The sequence below is a fragment of the Bos indicus x Bos taurus genome, chromosome 1 (genome assembly GCF_003369695.1).
Source record: "Bos indicus x Bos taurus breed Angus x Brahman F1 hybrid chromosome 1, Bos_hybrid_MaternalHap_v2.0, whole genome shotgun sequence".
Classification (NCBI taxonomy): Eukaryota; Metazoa; Chordata; class Mammalia; order Artiodactyla; family Bovidae; genus Bos; species Bos indicus x Bos taurus.
In genome coordinates, this window is record NC_040076.1 from 88,695,351 (window position 1) to 88,722,265 (window position 26,915).

Consider the following 26,915-nt stretch of genomic DNA (forward strand, 5'->3'; position numbering starts at 1 on the left):
CTGAAACTCCAATATTTTGGCCACCTGATACAAAAAACTGACTCATTGGAAAAGACTTTGTTGCAGGGAAAGATTGAAGGCAGGAGGAGAAGGGGACGGCAGAGGATGAGAAGGTTGGACAGCATCACTGACTCAAAGGATATGAATCTGAGTAAGCTTTAGGAGTTGGTGATAGACAGGGAAGCCTGGCGTGCTGTGGTCCATAGAGTTGCAAAGAGTCGGACATGAATGAGCAACTGAACTGAACTGAACTGAATCATTCAGTCAAAAACTGTAAGCACACAATGGTTCAAGAAAATTCCATTTTCAATAGTTAAAGCAATTAAGAAAATCAGAGGAATTACTTGGATATCTGAACAATCAGGTGGATAATAGTCATGATTAATATGTTAAAGTATCTAGCAGAAGAAATAAATCACATACAGGAACAGATAAAATTTAGGGAGAGAAAGAAATTATGTTTAAAAGGTTGAGAGCATGCTAGTGAAAAAGAAAAAACAGTCAAAGGTAAAGATTTCCTTCTCTGTACTTATCAGAAGACTTGATACTACTGAAAAATAGCCAGTGAATGAGAAGATAGGTTAAAAAAATTCAAAATGAAAAGTAAATAGATATGAAAGAGAGAGAGAGGGAAAAGAAAGAAAGAAAAAAGTGCAGGAAGAAAGGAAAGGAAGAGGGAGGAAGGGAAGGAAAGAAGAAAAGAAAAAGAGAGAGAGAACAGGGCAACCAAGAACCATGATCAATATCAACAATATCAATTGACCTAATATGCATGTATCACAGATCATCTCCCAAAAGAGACAGAGAGAGTGTAATAGAATACATATTTAAAGAGGTAATGGTTGGGAAATTTTCAAAATTAAAGGAAGTAAACAAACCACAGATCTAAGATTCAGAAGTGTCTGAAGATTCATGTGTGTGTGTGTGTGTGTGTGTGTGTGTGTGTGTACACTCTTGCCTGGAGAATCCCAGGGACAGCGGAGCCTGGTGGACTGCCATCTATGGGGTCACACAGAGTCAGACACGACTGAAGTGACTTAGCAACATATATATATATATCAGATCAGATCAGTCGCTCAGTTGTGTCCAACTCTTTGCGACCCCATGAATTGTAGCAGGCCAGGCCTCCCTGTCCATCACCAACTCCCGGAGTTCACCCAGACCCACGTCCATCGAGTCAGTGATGCCATCCAGCCATCTCATCCTCTGGCGTCCCCTTCTCCTCTTGCCCCCAATCCCTCCCAGCATCAGAGTCTTTCCCAATGAGTCAACTCTTCGCATGAGGTGGCCAAAGTACTGGAGTTTCAGCTTTAGCATCGTTCCTTCCAAAGAAATCCCAGGGCTGATCTCCTTCAGAATGGACTGGTTGGATCTCCTTGCAGTCCAAGGGACTCTCAAGAGTCTTCTCTAACACCACAGTTCAAAAGCATCAATTCTTTGGCGCTCAGCCTTCTTCACAGTCCAACTCTCACATCCATACATGACCACAGGAAAAACCATAGCCTTGACTAGACGACCATTTGTTGACAAAGTAATGTCTCTGCTTTTGAATATGCTATCTAGGTTGGTCATAACTTTCCTTCCAAGGAGTAAGTGTCTTTTAATTTCATGGCTGCAGTCACCATCTGCAGTGATTTTGGAGCCCAGAAAAATAAAGTCTGTTTATTTATTTCTGTTTCCCCATCCGGTCCCATGATGGGACCGGATGCCATGATCTTCGTTTTCTGAATGTTGAGCTTTAAGCCAACTTTTTCACTCTCCACTTTCATTTTCATCAAGAGGCTTTTGAGTTCCTCTTCACTTTCTGCCATAAGGGTGGTGTCATCTGCATATCTGAGGTTATTGATATTTCTCCTGGCAATCTTGATTCCAGCTTGTATTTCTTCCAGTCCAGCTAACTGCTTAAACTACCCCCAGAAAGAAAAGAAAATACCTTGAAGGCAGAGAAAAGGGAAACATTACATGTAAAGAAACAAAGATAAGAATACATCAAAGAAGAAAGCAATGGAGTAACATCTTAAAAGCCTTTGAAGATACAGAAATTGTCAACCCATAACTGTATACCAAATAAAGTTATCTTTCTGAAGTAAAGACAAATTTTTTTTTTCTTTTCATACCAACAACTGCAGAGAGAATTCTTTGCCAGAAGACCTGTGCTAGGAGCATTAAAGGAAGTTCTTTAGGCAGAAGGTTTAGTACTATAAAAAACTAGATTTATACAAAATAAAGTGAAAGTGAAAGTTGCTCAGTCCTGTCTGACTCTTGGTGACCCCATGGACTCTACATTTCACAGAATTCTCCAGGCCAGAATACTGGAATGGGTAGCCATTCCCTTCTCCAGGGGATCTTCCCTTCCCAGGGATCAAACCCAGGTGTCCCATATTGCAGGCAGATTCTTTATTAATTGAGCCACAAGGGGAACCCACAAAGTAAAATGGAATACTAAAAATGGTAAAAATGAGTATAAATATAAAACATTTTTTATCTTACTCACTTTAGAAGACAGTTGAAAATAACTGACAAGGTAGCCAAGAATACTCAGTGGGAAAAGGATAGTATCTTAAATAAATGGTGTTGAGAAAACTATATGCACATGCACAATTGTTTGAAATTATTACTGTAATTCATATGCAGATATTGGACCCCTTTCATAAACCATTCACAAAAACTAACTTGAAGTAGGTTAAAGACTTAAATATAAGACCTGAAATCTTAAAACTCCAAGAAGGAAACACAGGGAAAAATGCTTCTCAAAGTACATCTTGGCAAAAATTTTTCTGATATTACAAAAAGCACAAGCCACAAAAGCAAAAATAATTATGTGGGACTACATACATCAAACTAAAAAGCTTCTGCACAGAAAAGAAACAATCAACAAAATAAAAACAAAAAGACAAACTAAGCAATGAAAGATAATATCTACAAACCATCTAGCTGATAAAGGGTTAATATCCAAAGTGTATAGGAAACTCAGACAACTAAATAGTAAACAAACAAACAAAACAACAATAATCCAGTTACAAAACAGGCAGAGGAATTAAACAGGTATTTTTCCAAAGAATATATACAAATTAACGACAAGTATGTGAGGAAATGTTCAAAATCACTAATTATCAGGGAAATGTGAATTAAAACCACAATGAGATATCATCTCATACTTTTTAGAACAGCAATTATCAGAAACAAAAGAGATAAGTGTTGCTGATGATGTAGAAAAAAGGGAACCCTTGTGCACTGTTGTGGGAATGTAAATTGGTAGAGCCACTGTGGAAAGCAGTATGAGGGTTCTTCAGATAATTAAAAATAGAACTATCAATGTGATCCAGCAGTCCACTTCTGGGTAAATATCCAGTGGAAATAAAGTCAGTATCTCGAAGAGCTATCTGCACTTCCATGTTCGATGAAATATTGTTTACAGTAGCCAAGATACCAAAACAACTTGAATGTCCATCAGAGGATGAATGGATCATGAAGATGTTAAATATATATAACATATATATGTTATATATATATATATATAAATATAAAAAATAGAATATTATTCAGCTTTGAAAAAGAAGGAAATCTTGCCATTTGTGATATGGATCCTAGGATGGAACTTGAGGGCACTTTGCCCTCAAGGGAATTAAGTCAGACAGAGAAAGACAAATACTGTATGCTATAACTTATATGTGGAATCTAAAAAAAATCTAAGCTCCCAGGAACATATTATGGTGGTAGCCAGAGGTCAGGGGTCACTCTCAGGAATAGGGAGATGTCAGTTAAAGGGTACAGATTTCCAGTTCTAACATAAGTAAGTTCTGGGAATCTTTTACAGCATAGTGATTACAGTTAATACTATTTTACCATATACTTGAAAGTTGCTAAGAGTAGACCTTAAATGTTCTCACTATAAAAAAGTAATTATGTGAGGCAATAGAAGTGTTAACTAACTCTACTCTGGTAATCATTTTTCAATATAAAAGCATACCAAATCATCACAATGTAAACCTTAAACTTATACAATGTTTTATATCAATCATATCTCAATAAATCTGGAAAAAAATTACATATAGAGTTGTATGCTTTAAAAAACAGTAAATGACATATAAGGTACTAGGGAAAGTATAAAATGTACTCTTTCAAGAATCTTGGCTGTAAAGTAAAGGAGAAAGGTAGATGGATCAGAATGAGAAAGGAATCAATTGCCTTTTTTGGCCTTAGTTAAGGAGAAATTTTAATATGTTGAAGACAGTTGTTGAAAATATTAGTGAGAGAAAATAATTAAAGATGGGAGAGAAAATGTGCTGGGGCTAGTTTTAGTTGGAAGACATGTGGTTCAGACCCATAGTGGAAGCATTAGTCAGTGATGGACAGACACCTCTTCTGTGGAAACAAAGGCAGAGAGCGTGGGTATGCACACAGATGACTGTAACTATGTAGTTTATAGGGCTGAATATTTAGATAGCACCCTGCTGCCTCCTTAAAGTTTTGATTTTAAATGTTCTATAGCTTTTATAAAGTAAGTCCTGAAAAGCTGAAAACAAAATGGACCTCCTGGGTAACAACTGCATAATAATATAATAAAAATAATGATAGGCATTCTATTCTCAGAAGGTAAAGATCTAAGGAGATGAGACCCTTTATATTATCTAATACCCATCAGAACCAAACATATAATATTTATCTGACAAATACACTTCTGTAGTTTTAAAAAATATTGAAAAAAAAATGGTTTTACGTACTTTGAGCACAAACATCATAATGTAAAAAATATATATACATTTTATCTTAAGTTTTAAAGTCTCTCTTCCCAGTTGAATAAGATACTTGTGGCTAAGGTGCGATAAAAATACACAAAACTCTACTATGTAACAGGTATTTTTAATATCTTTCTCCATAACCTCATTTCTTTTTCAAATTTTTTAAATGAAGAATGACATATCATGGTTATGACACAATGAGGTAAGACTTCAAAATGCAAGTGGGTGTTAGGCAGGAGAATACTGCTAACAAACAAAAAAAAAATGTAGGTTGGAGTCCCACACACCACTTAAAAAAAGTCATGTCTATTACTCTCAATCACTTATTGCTAAAAATAAAATATCACAGAATATAAAGTGTCAGAGAGGCAGTCAAGAGACTTCCCTCAGATTTTTCATTGCATAAAATTAATTGGTTCAATTGAAGTTGGAGGATTGTCTAGGGGTTTCTGATAAATGCTCTTTAAAAACCTTGTAGCAGTAGGTTTTGAAGTGAGAGGGAAATCTATTTATTAGCACAAGCTGTTCCATTGGAGGCATTTATAATTTGGTCAAACTAATTCCAGAAACAAATGTTCCCATCAGAAGTTGCATGCATTGCCAATAAAATAAATGTGAGATAGAACTAGTGCACAGAGAGAATGTTATATAATTTATTTTTTTAGGTGAGATCAGAAACTCAAAGTAAATCTATTTTCCTTGTTATGATGCAGAGTACATATAAGACTCTCATCCTGGTCTCTGAGTCTCTGTTAGGGGAAGTATCATACCATTTTCCCTGTGAATAGAGTTTGATAGAAACATGTTGTTTGTTTTCATCTGTTATACCAATGACAGTCTGTGAAAATTTCAAGATAAATTGCAGGACAAGAAAAAGTTGGGAGAGTCATGTTTCCACCCTCTCACCAGTAATTTAGACTATATTATACTACAGTATCTAAAATTAAAACGTCCCATGGATAGAGGAGCCTGGGGGGCTGCAGTCCATGGGGTCGCTAAGAGTCAGACACGGCTGAGCGACTTCACTTTCACTTTTCACTTTGATGCATTGGAGAAGGCAATGGCAACCCACTCCAGTGTTCTTGCCTGGAGAATCCCAGGGACAGGGGAGCCTGGTGGGCTGCCGTCTACGGGGTCGCACAGAGTCGGACACGACTGAAGCGACTTAGCAGCAGCAGCAGCGTGTACTATCACTACCACAGCATGAGTTGATTGAGTTTGGTGGTGATGCAATGAATGGACCCCAGTGCAGGGTTCACCTGACCCAAGTTTGTACTTTAGCCTTAATACTTTTGAGTCAAGTTGGCCAAGTTACATATCTGCATAAATGGAAATAATGAAAATGTCCTTCATCAATAGTGTGTTGAGTGAATTACACAAGAAAATGCATGTTATAAGCGAAATCTATAAATTTCAGAGATCTATAAAACTTTAAGGAATGTTTATTGTTGGTTAAGAGCAGGCAAAGCTCAAAGCTGCTCCAGATAGCAGGGCTCACAGTGAGTATTTGGAAATCCTTCTTGGTCCTGATTTGGAACATTTTTTCATCAGTCAGAACAGTTAGTTAACAGCTTCAGTTCTATGTATTTTTTAAAAATTGCTTAGCAAAGTAACATCAATGCTTTTAAAGAGCAGATTTCCTATTTTAATGACATGCTAGGACTTAATGAACCACAATGACTAAATATGACTGATCACTATCATATTCATATGCTGTTGTGGGTGACTATCTAAATAAAGCTTATTCATGAGGACAAAGAGAACTGCATGTCTTGCTTATCAGAACCTCACACTATAATGGGAATGGAGCAGGAAGCACAACAGCCAGGTTCACTAATTCAAACTGAGTACTGAGAAATAACAAGGGCACAGATGTACTTTGTTTCCTAATAGAAATTGGGCATCTGTAACCAAATATTGATAATTTTTTTAAACATTAAAAATTTTCCCCACACTATTCTTTTATATGTGACCGTTTTTCAAAATGCTTGTCACTGGATGTTACGGGATATAATGGGAAAAAATAAAACTCCACAGCATTTCAATGCTTCTATCTATGAAAACACAGAGATATATTCTCCCATGTCCTTCCACATACACCCTCCACAGAAAGGTTATGCGTTGGCTATGAATGTGTTCCCACTCAAAGATATTGCTGCAGTGAAACAGTTAACTGTCTTCAGAGATATGTTTCAAACTCCCTCTGAGGAAAAATAGTGCCAGTACATCAAATAAGCATTTGGCATTACTGAAAAGCAATGGAGAAGACCTAATGTCACAGTCAGAGTTTGGAGCATGCCCAGATAATACAGATGAGGGCCCTGAAAAAGGGAGTTCAATTCTGAGCATTCTGCATTAAAAGAATTGGTTCCATTTCAGAAGCTTTCATTGCACAGTGACCGTGTGTCCACACTACTCTAAGCGCTGGGATTTCACTGGAGAATAGGCACAAGTCCCTTCCTCAAAGAAATGACAGAGTCCCTGAGCAGGGATTTCTAATGTCCTGTGGTGTGATGGAGAGACAGACTACAGATTCATCCTCAGCCTAACCCAAGTTGACTCAACTAAGCTGCCATTAAATGAAAAGTAAAGACTGTCTGATTTACGATGATTCAACTTAATGATATTCTGACTTCATTGTGGTGTGAAAGTGCTATACATTCAGTAGAAACTGTAATTCCAATTTTGAATTTTGTTCTTTTCCTTGGCAAGTAATATGCAGTAGACATTCTCTTGTGATGCTGGGCAGGGCAGAGAGTGGCAGTTCCCAGTCAGGAGGGGAAAGATTCGACACATTTACAATGATTCTGTACCCAGACAACCACCTGTTTTTCACTTTCAGTACAGTATTTCATTAATTGAATGAGATAGTCAATACTTTATTTTAAAACAGGTTATATGTTAGATGATTTCAGCCAATGGTGGGTTAATGTAAATGTTTTGAGTGCATTTAAGGTAGGCTAGGCTAAGCCATGATTTTGGATAGATTAGGTGTTTTAAATGCATTTTCAACTTAACATAGTATGATGGGTTTTTCAGAACATAATTCTATCATAAGTGCAGGAAGATCTGTAAATATCAGCCATATCTGGGAGCACTGATAAAGGAAAAGCATTTAGACTGAGAGTACAGCATATGCCAAAGCAATTCAGCCTTAAGTAAGTAAGTAAAGTCGCTCAGTCGTGTCCAAGCCTTGCGTGAACACAAAACATGGGATAGAAGGGCAAGCAATGAGGCTTGGAGAAATAAGCAAAAGTCATCATGAATGGATTGTTCTCCTTTTAAGGAGCAAGAAGCTAGGACATTGTTCTGCAGATGTAGTTTTAGAACCTCTCTTATCATCAACTTGACCTGGAAATGTTCTCTTTCTTAACACAGATTTCTGCTCCATGCCTTATCCTTTAACGAGCTATCAATTCAGTAAGTCCAAAATGAGCTCTAGAATGTATCATTTACAGAGAAAAAAAAAAAAAATCCTGTAAAAAGAGAAAAAAAAAAATCCTGTAAAAAGAGAAGTTTAAAAAACACAGTATAGAAATAAGTATATCAGTAATCAGGAAAAATATAATTGTTTGTTTTACTATATTGATTTAGTATTTGATACTATGTAATATTTTTTCCAGCTTCCCTGGTGGCTCAGTGATAAAGAATCTGCCTGCCAATGTAGGAGATGCAGGTTCAATTCCTGGGTCAGGAACATCCCCTGGAGGAGGAAACGGCAACCCATTCCAGTATTCTTGCTGGGAAATTCCATGGACAGAGAAGCCTGGCGGGTACAGTCCACGGGATTGCAAAGAGTTGAACACGAATGAGCACACACGTGCAATATTTTTTCATCATAAACCGACAAACTCCTAACAAATAATAGATGAGAACTTTCCTAATGTATTAAAGGGTGTCAATCAAATATATAGTAAAGTATGCCTTACTTTTATTGAAACTTTAGAAACTTTCCAACTAATGTCAAGGACAAACTGCAACTCTCACTGTCACTATTAAGCAACATTTCACTAGAATATTTGACAGAAGGAGAGAAAGGAACAGGAAAAAGACAAAAAAATAAGATATAAAAGGAGAGGTACAGAAAATGTGAGTATTCATGAAAACAAGATTATCAACTTAGAAAGTCAATAGGAATCTAGAATGAATTATTAGAACTAGTTAGAACATTTTCCAGTATTGTTGAATACAAGATGAATATAAAAGTTAACTTGTACACTGGCAATAATCATTTAGAAAATCAAACGTTAAAAAGTAGTTGACTAACATTAAAAAAACACTATAGATATCTAGAAATAAACCTATCAAAAGGTGTAAGACATTTGGGGAGATTATTAAACTTTTGAAGGTTATAAAACAGACCTGAATAAATGGCAAATATATAAAATTCAAGGATGGAAAAATATTATCATAGCGATATTAACTCCCACACACTATCTACTAATTTAAGTCTGTTAACTGAATTAAAATTTAATTTTTCCCAGCTATTTATTTATAATACTGTGGCTAACTCACATGCAGAAAACCATACAGTTCTGTCCCATTTCAGGAAAAGTTTTCAGTCAACACTAGCACACTATATAATGACAAATATCTAGAAACTGTGACCTTTTTGGGTCAAGAGAGACAGAAATTCCTATATTTTTATGGTATGTGACAAAGTAGTTTTAAAACTCAAAGAGAAAAATTAAAGAGTCTAGAAGAATCAAAAAGTTTTGAAGGAAAATATATGAGGTATGGGGTTTGCCTACAATATCAAAACATTATAAAGCTATGATAATTGAAAGAGTGTTTTATTGGCGTGATGAAATTCAGTGTTTAGAAACAGACCTACACATATGGTAACTTGGTATACAACAGGAAAACTTCACTGGAGAAAAGTTGGGTAATTTCGAGAACAATAGAACACCCATATGCCAAAAAGGAACAGCAACAACAAAAAGAACCTGGACCCATATTTCACACCTTATATAAAAGTTAAGTTAAAATGAATCATAGATCTATATGTAAAAGAAAAAAATTAAATTTTTATTAGAAAACATAGTAGAAAATCTGCAGCCTTTGGGTTAAGCAAAGAGTTCTTAGATACAACACAAAAAGCATGGCCCAAAGGATAAAAAATAGAAAGAAAAAGGAAACACAGAGAGAGGAAAGAAGGAAGGAAGGAAGAGACATTAACCTATTGCTCTGCAAAAGACCTTGTTAAGATAATGAGAAGAATTTCTGCGCAACTTAAGACTTTTTAGTGGAACTTTTTTGCAGCTTTACACAGCTCTGGCCAAGACTTTGTCAGATATATCACAGTCTGAGGCTCTCCCTACTCAATAATGTTTCCTTCCTTCTTTCCTTTCACAAATTTCAGATCCATATCATGATCTGAATGCTTTGCCTGCCCAATTCTGCTTCCTTCCCACTATCTTCAGAGGCTTACCTACCAATAAACCTTTTCCTCCTTTCACTCTGTGTCATCTGTTTTCCAGAGTATATAAACTAACCTTTTACTAAATGCTAGAAGATAAGGGATCAATGCCACTGAGGTTTGGGTGAAAATGTTTGGAATCTCAAAATTTCATAATAATAAATTTGTCAAGTATAAAAGTAATAGAAGTACACTTTGTAATATACAAGATCTAGAAAAATATGCCCCAATACACTTTTTGTTCTAGATTTCTACTGTTTAAACTGCTCAACTTTTCCTAAGTATACTTGCAGTAATTAGAGAAATTTAATCTGTTTTTGGGAAATACTACAACCATTCACATTGCCACTACATCTTGTCAAAGCACATGGCTGATGGAATAAATGAATGAATTAATAAAATCCTGGCACATTTAATATTATTTGTGTATGTGTCATTGAGAACAGCTAAGAATATACTGAAAAATAAGATTGATAAATGAGAACAATATATTAAAACATAATGTAAAATAAAAATTTGAAAGTATACATGCAGATATATACAACTAGATTATAGATAGATTAATATGGGAGGAAATATGTTTTTAATTTATTTTGTTTATAAAATTTTTACTTTTTTATTGAATGAAAGATTCTTTAAATTCTACAGTACTTAATAATTTTCAAAAGACAAAAAATTTTAAAACATATGATATTGGCAAAATATAGTAAAATATAATAGTGTGTTAATGTAACAGGAATGCAGGTACTTATATATCATGCATCAGCAGTGAAGGGAACATTTTTACAATATTTCTTGAGGGTAATTTGAAATAAACACCTTAATAATGCACATATTATATGGTTTAGGGGTTCCACTTCTAACACTTAATGCTGAAGCAACATTCCTAAGATATAAGCCAAAATTATTTTTCAGAATGTTTACTACAGCGCTTTTTATCATTGCAAAAAAATATGAAAACTAAATATGTTGCTAAACTTAAAGTGTTGAATGAAAAAATTCCAATTTGTATATAATGGGTTATTCTTTTGACATTTAAAAACAATGTTGTAGAATTGTATTTATTGACAAAGAAATAATTTATAAAATATTATTAAATGAAAAAATTATAAAATATATATAAGTTATATATGAGGTAAATGTACAGTTTCTGACAGAATGTGGTCCACTGGAGAAGGGAATGGCAAACCACTTCAGTATTCTTGCCTTGAGAACCCCATGAACAGTATGAAAAGGCAAAATGAGAGGATACTGAAAGAGAAACTCCCCAGGTCAGTAGGTGCCCAATATGCTACTGGAGATCAGTGGAGAAATAACTCCAGAAAGAATGAAGGGATGGAGCCAAAGCAAAATCAATACCCAGTTGTGGATGTGACTGGTGATAGAAGCAAGGTCCCATGCTGTAAAGAGCACTATTGCATAGGAACCTGGAATGTCAGGTCCATGAATCAAGGCAAATTGGAAGTGGTCAAACAGGAGATGGCAAGAGTGAATGTCGACATTCTAGGAATCAGCGAACTGAAATGGACTGGAATGGGTGAATTTAACTCAGATGACCCTTATATCTACTACTGCGGGCAGGAATCCCTCAGAAGAAATGGAGTAGCCATCATGGTCAACAAAAGAGTCTGAAATGCAGTACTTGGATGCAATCTCAAAAACGACAGAATGATCTCTGTTCATTTCCAAAGCAAACCATTCAATATCACAGTAATCCAAATCTATGCCCCAACCAGTAACGCTGAAGAAGCTGAAGTTGAACGGTTCTATGAAGACCTACAAGACCTTTTAGAACTAACACCCAAAAAGATGTCCTTTTCATTATAGGGGACTGGAATGCAAAAGTAGGAAGTCAAGAAACACCTGGAGTAACAGGCAAATTTGGCCTTGGAATACGGAATGAAGCAGGGCAAAGACTAATAGAGTTTTGCCAAGAAAATGCACTGGTCATAACAAACACCTTCTTCCAACAACACAAGAGAAGACTCTATACATGGACATCACCAGATGGTCAACACCGAAATCAGATTGATTCTATTCTTTGCAGTCAAAGATGGAGAAGCTCTATACAGTAAAAAAAAACAAGACCAGGAGCTGACTGTGGCTCAGACCATGAACTCCTTCTTGCCAAATTCAGACTGAAATTGAAGAAAGTAGGGAAAACCACTAGACCATTCAGGTATGACCTAAATCAAATCCCTTATGATTATACAGTGGAAGTGAGAAATAGATTTAAGGGCCTAGATCTGATAGATAGAGTGCCCGATAAGCTATGGAATGAGGTTCATGACATTGCACAGGAGACAGGGATCAAGACCATTCCCATGGAAAAGAAATGCAAAAAAGCAAAATGGCTGTCTGGGGAGGCCTTACAAATAGCTGTGAAAAGAAGAGAAGCGAAAAGCAAAGGAGAAAAGGAAAGATATAAACATCTGAATGCACAGTTCCAAAGAATAGCAAGAAGAGATAAGAAAGCCTTCTTTAACGATCACTGCAAAGAAATAGAGGAAAACAACAGAATGGGAAAGACTAGGGATCTCTTCAAGAAAATCAGAGATACCAAAGGAACATTTCATGCAAAGATGAGCTCGATAAAGGACAGAAATGGTATGGACCTAACAGAAGCAGAAGATATTAAGAAGAGATGGCAAGAATACACAGAAGCACTGTACAAAAAAGATCTTCACGACCCAGATAATCATGATGGTGTGATCACTGACCTAGAGCCAGACATCCTGGAATGTGAAGTCAAGTGGGCCTTAGAAAGCATCACTACGAACAAAGCTAGTGGAGGTGATGGAATTCCAGTCGAGCTATTCCAAATCCTGAAAGATGATGCTGTGAAAGTGCTGCACTCAATATGCCAGCAAATTTGGAAAACTCAGCAGTGGCCACAGGACTGGAAAATGTCAGTTTTCATTCCTATCCCAAAGAAAGGCAATGCCAAAGAATGCTCAAACTACCACACAATTGCACTCATCTCACACGCTAGTAAAGTAATGCTCAAAATTCTCCAAGCCAGGCTTTAGCAATACGTGAACCGTGAACTTCCTGATGTTCAAGCTGGTTTTAGGAAAGGCAGAGGAACCAGAGATCAAATTGCCAACATCCACTGGATCATGGAAAAAGCAAGAGAGTTCCAGAAAAACATCTATTTCTGCTTTACTGACTATGCCAAAGCCTTTGACTGTGTGGATCAGAATAAACTGTGGAAAAGTCTGAAAGAGATGGGAATACCAGACCACCTGATCTGCCTCTTGAGAAATTTGTATGCAGGTCAGGAAGCAACAGTTAGAACTGGACATGGAACAACAGACTGGTTCCAAATAGGAAAAGGAGTTCGTCAAGGCTGTATATTGTCACCCTGTTTATTTAACTTATATGCAGAGTACGTCATGAGAAACGCTGGACTGGAAGAAACACAAGCTGGAATCAAGATTGCTGGGAGAAATATCAATAACCTCAGATATGCAGATGACACCACCCTTATGGCAGAAAGCGAAGAGGAGAGGTGAAAGTGGAGAGTGAAAAAGTTGGCTTAAAGCTCAACATTCAGAAAATGAAGATCATGGCCTCTGGTCCCATCACTTCATGGGAAATAGATGGGGAAACAGTGAAAAGTCAGACTTTATTTTTCTGGGCTCCAAAATCACTGCAGATGGTGACTGCAGCCATGAAATTAAAAGATGCTTACTCTTTGGAAGGAAAGTTATGACCAACCTAGATAGCATATTCAAAAGCAGAGACATTACTTTGCCAACAAATGTTCGTCTAGTCAAGGCTATGGTTTTTCCTGTGGTCATGTATGGATGTGAGAATTGGACTGTGAAGAAGGCTGAGCGCCGAAGAATTGATGCTTTTGAACTGTGGTGTTAGAGAAGACTCTTGAGAGTCCCTTGGACTGCAAGGAGACCCTACCAGTCCATTCTAAAGGAAATCAGCCCTGGGATTTCTTTGGAAGGAATGATACTAAAGCTGAAACTCCAATACCTTGGCCACCTCATGTGAAGAGTTGACTCATTGGAAAAGACTCTGATGCTGGGAGGGATAGGGGGCAGGAGGAGAAGGGGACGACAGAGGATGAGATGGCTGGATGGCATCACTGACTCGATGGACGTGAGTCTGCGTGAACTCTGGGAGTTGGTGATGGACAGGGAGGCCTGGCGTGCTGCGACTCATGAGGTCTCAAAGAGTTGGACATGACTAAGCGACTGATTTGATCTGATCTGTACAGTTCTGAATATTTATTGCAAATAATCTTTATAAAAACAAACATTCTGCTCAGAAGTTTAAGTAACATAGTAAATGTCACCAATTAATAAGTGGTAGAGCGGGATTTGGATCCAAAGCCAACTCTTTCAAAGGCATGCAAACTTTCAACAGTACCATGATATATTATTTTAAAATAATTTCAATAAAAACTTCAGTATGTTATAAAATGAACAAATTAAAAAAAACTTATGAGGAAAACTACAGTATTACATTCCACCTTCCCCCGACTCTGGTCTTCTATCCTAAAGTCAACTCTTAATTCTTACTGGTTTTACTTTTTTTCTTGGCCAGTGAAAGCAGTGAAAGCACAGTCAACCACTGGACCACTAGGGAATTTCCTGTTTTTACTTCTAAGACTACTGATATAAATTCCCTTAGTCTCAATGAAAAAGTGAAAGTGTTAATGGCTCAGTTGTGTCCGACTCTATGTGAGTCCATGGACTGTAGCCCACCAGGCTCCTCTGTTCAAGGGATTTTCCAGACAAGGATACTGGAGTGGTTTGCCATTTCCTTCTCCAGGGGCTCTTTCCAACCCGGAGATCGAACTCTGTCTCCTGCATTGCAGGCAGATTCTTTATCGGCTGAACTACAAGGGAAGACTGGTAGTCTCAATAGTCTTACTTATTTAAATACATTATCACTGACTCTCTAATTTGAAATACAATGATTTACCTCACTCTACACCTACAATTTTTCATAATTATGTTATTTTCTGACATCTCTATGGGACAAAGAATGCCCAAAACTTTACTTTTTACTTTGTCTATTTTTAGAAAGTATTTTTGACCACACTAAGTCTTGCTGAGAATTTCCTGTGTGATGTCGTATGAAGCAGTGATAGCAGGGATTTTTATCTTCTCCACAACATCTGGAAGAAAACTTTAAATATTCTACAGTTAAGTATGAAGTTATCATTTGTTTGTTTTTGGTAGATTTTCTGTATCATACTATAGAACTGAACTTCTATTTTGAGTTTTGTCATGGTTTATATCTGCAAACATCCATTAGATCATGGAAAAAGCAAGAGAATTCCAGAAAAACATCTACTTCTGCTTTATTGACTATGCCAAAGCCTTTGACTGTGTGGATCACAACAAACTGTTGGAAGATTCTTCAATAGATGGGAATACCAGACCATTTGACCTGCCTCTTGAGAAATCTGTATGCAGGTCAAAAAGCAACAGTTAGAACTGGACATGGAACAACAGACTGGTTCCAAATAGGAAAAGGAGTTCGTCAAGGATGTGTATTGTTACTCTGCTTATTTAACTTATATGCAGAGTACATCATGTGAAATGCTGGGCTGGATGAAGCACAAGCTGGAATCAAGATTGCTGGGAGAAATATCAATAACCTCAGATATGCAGATGGCACCATCCTTATGGCAGAAATCAAAGAAGAACTAACGAGCCTCTTGAGAAAGTGAAAGAAGAGAGTGAAAAATCTGGCTTAAAACTCAACATTCAGAAAACTAAGATCATAGCATCCAGTCCTACCATTTAATGGCAAATAGATGTATGGAAATAGTGGCAGACTATTTTGGGGGGCTCCAAAATCACTGCAGATGGTAACTGAAGCCATGAAATTAAAAGATGCATGCTCCTTGGAAGAAAAGCTGTGACCAATCTAGATAGCATACTAAAAAGCAGAGATATTACTTTGCCAACAAAAGTCCATCTAGTCAAAGTTATGGTTTTTCAGTAGTCATGTATGGATGTGAGAGTTGGACTAAAAAGAAAACTGAGTGGTGAAGAATTGATGCTTTTGAACTGTGGTGTTAGAGAAGCCTCTTGAGAGTCCCTTGGACTGCAAGGAGATCCAACCAGTCAATCCTAAAGGAAATCAGTCCTGAATATTCGTTGGAAGGACTCATGCTGAAACTGAAACTCCAATACTTGGCCACCTCATGTGAAGAACTGACTCATTGGAAAAGACCCAAATGCTGGGAAAGATTGAAGGCAGGAGAAGCGGGTGACAGAGGATGAGATGGTTGAATGGCATCACCGACTTGATGGACATGAGTTTGAGGAAGCTCCAGGAGTTGGTGGTGGACAGGGAAGCCTAGCAAGCTGCAATCCATGGGGTCGCAAAGAGTTGGACACGACCAAGCAACTGAACTGAACTGGTATAAATATTTATTGAATTTTATAAAATTTGTTCAGTTTGTTTAGCTATTTTCTTTATTCTATTAATGTATTTAATTAAGTTGGCTAATCTCAAATGTTAAACCAAACTTATATTCATCAAATAAATCCAACTTGCTCATAATGCCTTATTCTCTTATATTTTTCTGGATTTGATCTGCTAACATTTCATTTGATTTTAACATTTCTGTTCTTTTGAGATTAATTCATTATTTTCATTTATTGGGATGGTCTTATCATGTTTAATATCAAGATTGTACTTGCCTCATAAAAGAAATTGGAAAATGTTCCTCTTTTCCTAACCTGTGATGTTTGGCAAATATAACAGGTCAAGCGATATGTGACTGGAATTTTCTTTGTGGGTCATTTTTAATTACAAATTTCATTTCTTTTGTAAATATAAGATGATCCAGATTTTCTGTTTCTTATTCTGTCTGTTTTGATGAGCTGTGTTTTTCTAAAAACATTGCCTACTTTATCCAAAATTTCAAATATATCCATTGTTTCTTAAAATGACTTAAAATATTTATATGATATGAAATAATGTCCTTTTTCATTCCTGATATTGGTTTTTTGTACCTTCTCATCATTCCTGGATCATTATTGCCAGAAGTTTATCAACTGTATTTGTTTTAACAAAGGGTCGTCTATTCAGATGACACCACCCTTATGGCAGAAAGTGAAGAAGAACTAAAAAGCCTCTTGATGAAAGTGAAAGAGGAGAGTGAAAAAGTTGGCATAAAGCTCAACATTCAGAAAACGAAGATCATGGCATCTGGTCCCATCACTTCATGGGAAATAGATGGGGAAACAGTGGAAACAGTGTCAGACTTTATTTTTGGGGGCTCCAAAATCACTGCAGATGGTGATTGCAGCCATGAAATTAAAAGACGCTTACTCCTTGGAAGGAAGGTTATGACCAACCTAAATAGCATATTCAAAAGCGGAGATATTACTTTGCCAACAAAGGTCTGTCTAGTCAAGGCTATGGTTTTTCCAGTGGTCATGTATGGATGAGAGAGTTGGACTGTGAAGAAAGCTGAGTGCCGAAGAATTGATGCTTTTGAACTGTGGTGTTGGAGAAGACTCTTGAGAGTCCCTTGGACTGCAAGGAGATCCAACCAGTCCATTCTAAAGGAGATCAGCCTTGGGTGTTCATTGGAAGGACTGATGCTAAAGCTGAAACTCCAGTACTTTGGCCACCTCATGCGAAGAGTTGACTCATTGGAAAAGACCCTGATTCTGGGAGGGATTGGGGGCAGGAGGAGAAGGGGACGACAGAGGATGAGATGGCTGGATGGCATCACAGACTAGATGCACATGAGTTTGGGTGAACTCCAGGAGTTGGTGATGGACAGGGAGGCCTGGCGTGCTGCAATTCATGGGGTCGCAAAGAGTCAGACACGACTGAATGACTTAACTGAACTGAACTGATAGCTTTATTGCTTTTCTGTCACACACTGGGCTTTTATTTGGTTAATTTTTTTCTCTGACATATGTTCTTATCTTCTTTCTACATTCTCTGAGTATACTTTGGTGGGGCTTTTAAAATCATTTTTATTGGGGAATAAGTTAGGACCAAAAAAACCCTGCATCTATTAAACGCAATTTGATGAATTTGGTATTTGAATTTGTTGTTGTTGTTCTTCAGTCGCCAAGTTGTGTCCGACTCTTCACAACCTCATGGACTGTAGCATGCCAGGCTTCCCTGTTTCTCACCATTTCTCGGAATTTGCCCAAGTTCAAGTCTGCTGAATCGGTAATGCCATTCAACTATCACATTCTCTGTCACCCTCTTCTCCTTCTGCCTTCAATCTTTCCCAGCATCAGGATTTTTTCCAATGAGTCAGCTCTTCCCATTATATGGCCAAAGTATTGAAACATCAGCTTCAGCGTTAGTCTTTCCAAAGAGTATTTGGAGTTAATTCCCTTTAAGATTGACTGGTTTGATCTCCTTGCTCTCCAAGGGACTCTCAGGAGTCTTCTCCAGCACCACCGTTGGAATACACCTATTAAGGAGCTGAAATACGCCTATCACCTGTTAAATCTTTGGGCCTTCCCAGGTGGTGCAGTAGAAAGAGTCCACTTGTCGGTGCAGGAGACATAAGAGATGCAGGTTTGATCCCTGGGTCGGGAAGATCCCCTGGAGTAGGAAATGGCAACCCACTTCAGTATTCTTGATTGGAAAATTTCATGGACAGAGGAGCCTGGCAGGTTATAGTCCATGGGGTGGCAGAGTCAGACATGACTGAGCACATACACACACGAACACACACACACATTTTACTGACTCTGATAATCTTTGCCTTTTAATTAGAGTGCTTATTTAAAATAACATTTAACATTTGAAACAGTTGGAATTATATGTACCATTTTGTTATTGATTTTCTGATTGTAATATCTGTTTTCATTTTTTTCCTGTTCTTGTTACTTTTGTAGTGTTTATTCTTTAAACTCACATTGTAATATATCTACTAACTTTTTGCTCATATCTCTGCACATATTAACTTGTTAATTATGTGCTTTTAGTATCCTGTTATTTTCCTGGAAATGCCCACATATATTCTTAACTTATTTAAGTCTATATAGAAATAAGTATTGTTGATTTTCAAAAACTTTAGAATATGGCAACTGCTTTTACTTTCTTCTAACTTTTTTGTTTTATTCTTGGATATTATATATGTATATTCAACATTATATAAAGGCATATACTATATATATATATCATATTATATAGACTATATATCCCCATAAAATTATTTTTGTTTTTAAAAATTAACATTTATATGCACTCACATATTTTCTATTGTTCTTGTTTTCTTTTAGAATCTCAATGACTTCTCTGTAGGAAGAATGCTCTTCAGTATTTTCTTTAATGTAATTCTACTGCTGCTAAATTACATCAATATTTCTTTTGCTATTATCTAAATCTTTACTTTTTCTCATTTTTGAATAATATTTTCAATGATTACAGAATTCTAGACCAGAGGGCTTTATTCCCTCTCATCAGTACTTTGAAGATATCATTTCATTGTACTTTGACTTTATCTTTTGTGTTCAAAGTTATTTTCTGTTTTTACTGTTCTTTAAATGTAATGTATCATTTTCTTCTGGCTGATTCAAAGTTCTTTTAATATTTGTTTTTCAACACCATGCTTTTATAAGCTAAAATATTTTGTTTAGTCTTTTAACTTTGTTTAGGGTCACGAAGTTTTTGAATATGTGATTTGATGTCTTTGAACAATTTGGGGAAAATTCTCAGCCATTATCTTTTCAAATACATTTTTTTTATCCCATTCTTCCTATCTCTTCTCCTTGAACTCCATTTACACATATGTTAAACATGAAAATTCGTATTGGCTGTGCCTTATGTTCCATCCTTTGATTTTCCTATTCTTTAGTCTGCATATTTTCTTCTGATATATCAGGACCACTAATTCTGTCACTAATTTTCTATTTGCTGTTTCTATTCTGGTGTTAAACTGATTCATTTAATTATTAAATTCAGTCATTTTCCATTTCAGAATTTCCACTTGATGCTTTTTTTATTTCTGCATATCTGCCAAAAATTCTCCACCTCATCATTTATTTTAATCATATTTATTTTTTGATCCCTGATTATTTTTCTCCAGATCTGTTTTAAAGCTTTCATTTTAGTATCATGATTGTTTCTTCCCAAGGCTAATTTATTTATTTTATATATTTTTTTGTTTTATTCCATTTTTCTGATATAGATTCTCAAATAATTTCCTCAGAAAAGGTGGATACAAAATCAAATTTACAGATTCTTACATGTCTAAAAATATCACTTTTGCTTTCACCCTAGATCAATACTTCAGTTGAGTCTCAAAAATTCTGTTTAAAAAGTTTCCATATGAATAGCTTTATTTATCAACATCCAGCATTGCTAATAGAAAGTACAAAACAAGCAAGTATTTTTGTTTGTTTTTACAGGTGAATTAAGGATATGTATGTGAAGGCCACCTGGGGCAGCTGTTCAAAAAGACATCAATTTGTCCCATGTTTTCAAGTTTTTAGTCTTTCTTGTCTTTACTCAGGAAGCTAGGCTTCTGACTCCACTGAAATTTCACTGTGCGTATTATGAAAAATGGCTCTTTTGGCTCTGTTTTAATTTTCAAATTGTCATCATGTCCTCAACTGTCTTTAGTCTTCCAGAAATGTATTTGTCTCTCTCCTTTTCCACTCCGTAATTAACCCTGTCTCATGATTCATGCCATTGTTTAAGGTTTATATGTATTTTTTTAAGTTCTTATTTCTATACATCACCAGAAGAATGAAAAGTGAATGAGTATTATACATGTACTCTCTTGAGTTAAAACTCCATACCACTTTTAATATGAATAAATGAGCAGGTAAATGGAAGGACATTTCATTTATTTCACAAATTAATTGTGATATCATCATGACATATGTCAACTTTAGCCTTCAGGATTTCTCATTCTTTTCATTATGCTACTTTGTTTTCCATTTTGGAAATTTAATGAGTGCAGGTTAAGTAAAACGATTGTGACCTGACACTTTCTATGCCTACATTTTTTTCAGTTCAGACCAGGAGCTTGTGTTTTCTAAAGAAGTTGGGATAAAAAGCATTGACCAGAGATTCACCAGCATAATTATAATTTTTTGAATCTCTATAAATTCTTCAACAGAGATGAACTTCAATGCCTTTAATGACTGGCACCATAGAATTGAAAGAGCTTCAAAAACCAGTCATCAATCATGCATGGCAGTTCTTTACCCAGACACATGTTAAAGGATTTAACGGGTTCTTAAGATGTGTACACCTTGAAACTTCTAGGTTTGATTTAAAAGAGCTCACTAGGATATAATTAACTCAGAACTTAGAGCCTTGTACATAATTTAGAAGCAATTACAGTTCAAGGAAATAATAAACCAACTTTTCAAATTCAAACAGAAAATAGTCTGAAAAAATAGAATTAATCACTGGCAATTACTGAGTTAAAATTTCTAACTTATTACCTAAAATCCTCCCACATAATCATGCATTCAATTTTAACTGAGCCAGCAATTGTAATCATAATTAGAGCTGTACAGACATTAAAAACTCAGAAGACCATAAAATACATGAAGCTGCTATTTCAAAAAAATAACTGTTTCAACTTTACACCCTCAAAGTTTTAATATAGCTTACATCCTAGGTATACCTTACAAATTTGAAGCTTGTGACAATTTTAAAACAAGATATAGTTTTATATAATTATGTAATATATAATTTTGATTTTTAGACAAAATATAATTTTGTACAATTTTGGAAAACAGGTTTGAAAAATCAATAGTAAAAATCCTGTTTGTTCTTTCAAGTGTCCTTTAGAATATTATTTGGATATTTAATTGCATCTTAGAGCAACCAGTATGCTAACTACAAACAGTTTGCTATGTCTCACTAATAGGCCTGGAGTTAGACTGTTTTAGTTACTGCTACACTTGAAAATAATAAAAATAATTTCAGACCTTTTATTACATTTAAACTAGCTTAGCTTCTCCCTGATTAGTCTAAAAATATGGAAATTTTACTATATCTATCTTTAGTAACTTTAAAGCCATCTTTCACATAAATACTCATTAAGACTATAAAATGACATTTCTTCCTGTAATCCAATGATAAGGAAAACTAAAAGGCTTCAAGATAATTCGTGAGGATTTATTCATAAAGAGAGAACAATTATTTCCTTTTAAATAAAAGTCAATTCCATGACAACTGTAAACTTAAGAAATCAGCATCCTTGCCTGAGTCTTAGCTTCTGTGCAAATAAAGCTCCAGGGCAGGTACATCTAAAATGCTGCCACCCAGCAATGGAGACTCAGACGTGAACAACAGAGTTGTAGACACAGTTGGGTAAGAAGAGTGCGGCACGAATTGAGAGCAGCATGGAAACATATACAGTACCGTATGTAAAACAGACAACCAGTGGGAAGTTGCCGTATGACGCAGGGAGCTCAACCTGGTGCTCTGTGATGACCTAGAGGGGTGGAATGGGGTGGGAGGTGGGAAGGAGGTTTAAGAGGGAGGGGACTCATGTATACCTATGGCTGATTCATGTTAATGTGTGACAGAGACCAACACAATATTGTAAAGCTATTATCCTCCAATTAAAAATAGAATAAAATACTGCCATCACATCTGCACATTCTTTTCTTTTCTGTTATTCTGCAAATCTCCCTCAGTTGAATTTTGGAAGGTTCCTTTCTGATTATCATAATAAGGAAACATTAAAAACAACAACTATAACAATGAAATGTCCAAATATAAAAAATAGCCCAAACATGAAATGAAAAGATACTGGAAAAGTCAACTATTTAATATTATGATAGTATTCAGCATATTGTAGACATCAGCAAATTTCTCCAGAATGAGAACAGAAAGCCTCAACATAAAGAATGGGATTAACTTAGTTAAAAGGCCAAATAACAATAACAACAATAACACTACCCTAAAATCAATCTGTAGAACTATGACAGAGAAGATTTAGGAAATGTCTCAGTCTAATAAAGAAAGATCAAGTTGTTTTCTTCTGACTTAATAGTCATAGAAATGTCAGTCTAAGCAAAAATCTGAAAAAAGAAAACAATAAACACAAATAAGTTGCCTGTGTATTGTCGAGCAAAAGATACACTATCACCAAAATCACGACTGGGTCAGGACAATTCATGGGGAGTTAATGTGTCTATTGTCATTTTGTTCATAAAGTGAAGACGGCTGGATCATAATATCCATGACTAGCTTACTGTCACCAGTTACAAACATTATCCAACTATGCCCTTTGCTCTGACTTCATGACTAACAAATACATTTTCTATAATATTTGCTTTTCATATAGACTATCCTAAGAAAGGGAAGATGTGCAAATAAAATATAAACTGTCATATACATTGTATAGTTAAATCTCTCATTTTAAGCCAATAAATTAGGACTCTTGTTTTTATAGCCATGTCTTGTGAGTCTAGTTATGGAAAACCAATATTCCCAAATGAGCTTAATTTAAATATCACCAAAATTTGTTTCTCTTGACCTGCAAGCCTAAGATATGCATGCCTACTCAGTAGTGTCAACTCTTTGAAACTCCATGGACTGTAGCCCACCAGGCTCTTCTGTCCATGGAATTTTTCAAGCAAGAATACTGGAGTGGGTTGCCATTTCCTTTTCCAGGGGATCTTTCCTGACCAGGGATTGAACTTGCATCTCCTGTGTCTCCTGCGTTGGCAGGTGGACTAAGAATTTACACCTAAATTATCATCTTTTAAGACTCAAATACAGAATTCAGTTGGACTCCTTGTCAATATTGTAGACATCTATGAAAGCGAAAGTCACTCAGTTGCATCCAACTCTTTGTGACCCCATGAACTATACAGTCCATAGAAATCTCCAGGCCAGAATACTGGAGTGGGTAACTGTTCTTTTTTCCAGGGGATCTTTCCAACCTAGGGATTGAACCCAGGTTTCCTGAATTGCAGGTGGATTCTTTACCAGCTGAGCCACCAGGGAAGCCCAAGAATACCAGATTGGGTAGCCTATCCCTTCTCCAGCAGATCTTTCTGACCCAGGAATCGAACTAGGGTCTCCTGCATTGCAGGTGGAATCTTTACCAGCTGAGCTACCAGGGAAGCCCATAGATATGTATATTAGCTTTTAAATTCCATAAATATGAAACGGTATTCCATTGTGTAACTGAGTGTACACTCTTGAACTTACATCATTTATTACTTGTTTATTTAAAAATATTCATTGAGGGATTATACAACTGGGTCAGGCATCATGCAAATCAATGAAATGCAGAACCAGATTTTGTTACATGCATTGACATTCTGTATCTAGCAGGTCTGCTCTATTGAGCATGTACTATGTCAGGCATTGTTCTCAGAACTCTTGTGACTATTGTTCCATTTAATCTATAAAATCACTCAATAGATATTTCCATTCTATTTTCTTTTAAGACGAAGAAACAGAATGATAAAGTTTAAAAGTTTAAGTAACTTCTCAGAATCATACAACTGGGATGCAAAGTTAGAGGCAGAGTTCATATAAGTTTATGGTTTCCCCTGGTAAGAAAGAGAAAAATTAATTACACAAACATATACAAATGTAGGGCTTTCCCCGTGGTTCAGTGGTAAAGAATCTGTCTGCCAATGTAGGAGACACAGGAGATGCAGGGTTGATCCCTGGGTCAGGAAGAGCCACTGGAGGAGGAAATAGCAACCTATTTCAGTTTTCTTGCCTGGAAATTTCTACAGACAGAGGACTGTGGTAGGTTAGAGTCCATGGAGTTGCAAAGACTCAGACACGACAGAGCGACTAAGCACACACACATAGATTTAAATGTAAGTTAGTCCATTGAAAGACAATTTACAATGATATATGAGAATGGTGTGAAATAAGACTGGATATGGAGGCAGGGAACACATCATGAAGAATTTTTGTACCATGTTAAGGACAAACCAGTTAAGAGTTTTACCAAAGAAGATAGGCTTTTTTAAAAGATCACTTTAATTGCAAAGTAGAGAACAGAGTTAAGAGTCTGGCTGGATGAAAAGAAACTATTTAGAAGGAATTTTAAGAATCTAATGTGCAAAGACTAGAGGTGGTGGGGATATGGAGAAATGGACTGTTTCCTAGCACCGGGACATAATGTCAACAGAACTCACGGCATGTCGAGGACAATTCTAGGAATCTGATTTGTTCAGCTGAATGGATGGTACAGCCATTGCCTGAGACATAGAAAGATAGAAAATAATCACATCTTTGAAATTATGTTCACACATCCTTCCTAATATCACACTTCTTACATGTGTCAAAGCATAGCCAATTGTTTCTCCACTTTCCGAAAGCCACAGTGTGTAATTCAGTTAAGTCTTCTTTAGTCTCACTACAGGTCTGTATTCTTACTAAAAGGATACAGGGAAATGATCTCTCTGTTCAGAATACTGTTCCCATTGGTCCCTTCCTGAACGCTTCATCTTTCTTTTCTTTGCCACTAGATTTTCTTATTTACAAAAAAAAAAAAAACAAAAAACCTTTTTTTTTTTTAAAACAGTTTTAGTTTTGCAATAAAATTGAGAGACAGGTACATATATTCCCCAATGGTACACATGTAAACTACTCCCATTATCAGTATTTCCTACCAGAGTGATACATTTGTTACAATTGATGAAATTACATTGACAAACCATAATCACCAAAAGTCTGTAGTGTGCATTATGATTTACTCGTGGTGTTGTAGAGTCTATGGGTTTGGACAGGTGTATAATGCATCCAGCGTAATAGCCTCATAAAGAGTATTTTCACTGCCCTAACAACCCTCTGAGCTACACCTCTTCATCCCTCCCCTCACTCTTGGCAACCACTGAACTTTCTCCTGTCTCCATAGTTTTACCTTTTCTCCATTGTCATATAATTGGAATCAGGCAGGATGTAGCCTTTTCAGATTTGTTTCTCTCACTTAGTACCATACATTTAAGTTTCCCCCATGTATTTTTGTGACTTGATAGCCCATTTCTTTTTAGTGTTGAGTAAGATTGCATTTTTGGATATATGAACATTCACTTATCTATCCTCCCACTTTAAGACATTTTGGTTGATTCCAAACTTTGGCAATTATGAATAAATCTGCTATAAACATTCATGTGCAGATTCTTGTGTCCATATAAGTTATCAACTCTTTGGGTAATTGCCAAGCAGTGCAATTGCTGGTTTGTGTGGCAAGAATATATAATACATAACATATGTATTATATATATAATAAATGGTCAAACTGTCTTTCAAAATGGCTGTACCACCCACTAGATTTTTAATCACATTCATACAGCCAATATTTCTTAAAGACTTAATATTTGTTATTGTACATTTGAGATCCAGACCATTATTCAAGATTCTGTTTAACAGCACCTTCTTCAGGAAATTCCATCTCTCTTAACTCTGCCTTCTTTGCAGCCCCTCAGACCTTTCATTCAACCTATTTTATAAGATTACTTCATTTATTTTGAATTCTAACTGAATTGTTGGTATACCTGCTCCCTGACCCCATGTTTAAAGATGGGGTATTTGTGTCTCTATTTACCTCATGCCAAACATAATTTATATTGTATGTAATAGAGACTGCATTAGGTTGTAGTACTATACCAATTAGAGATCCATAGTAGCAAAACAGTGTGTGGGTAAGTATGCGGTTAAATCTATGGTTTCTCCAGTAGTCATGTATGGATATAAAAGTTGGACCATAAAGAAGGCTGAATGCCAAAGATTCGATGCTTTTGAACTGTGGTATGGGAGAAGACTCCAGAGTTGCTTGGACTGCAAGGAGA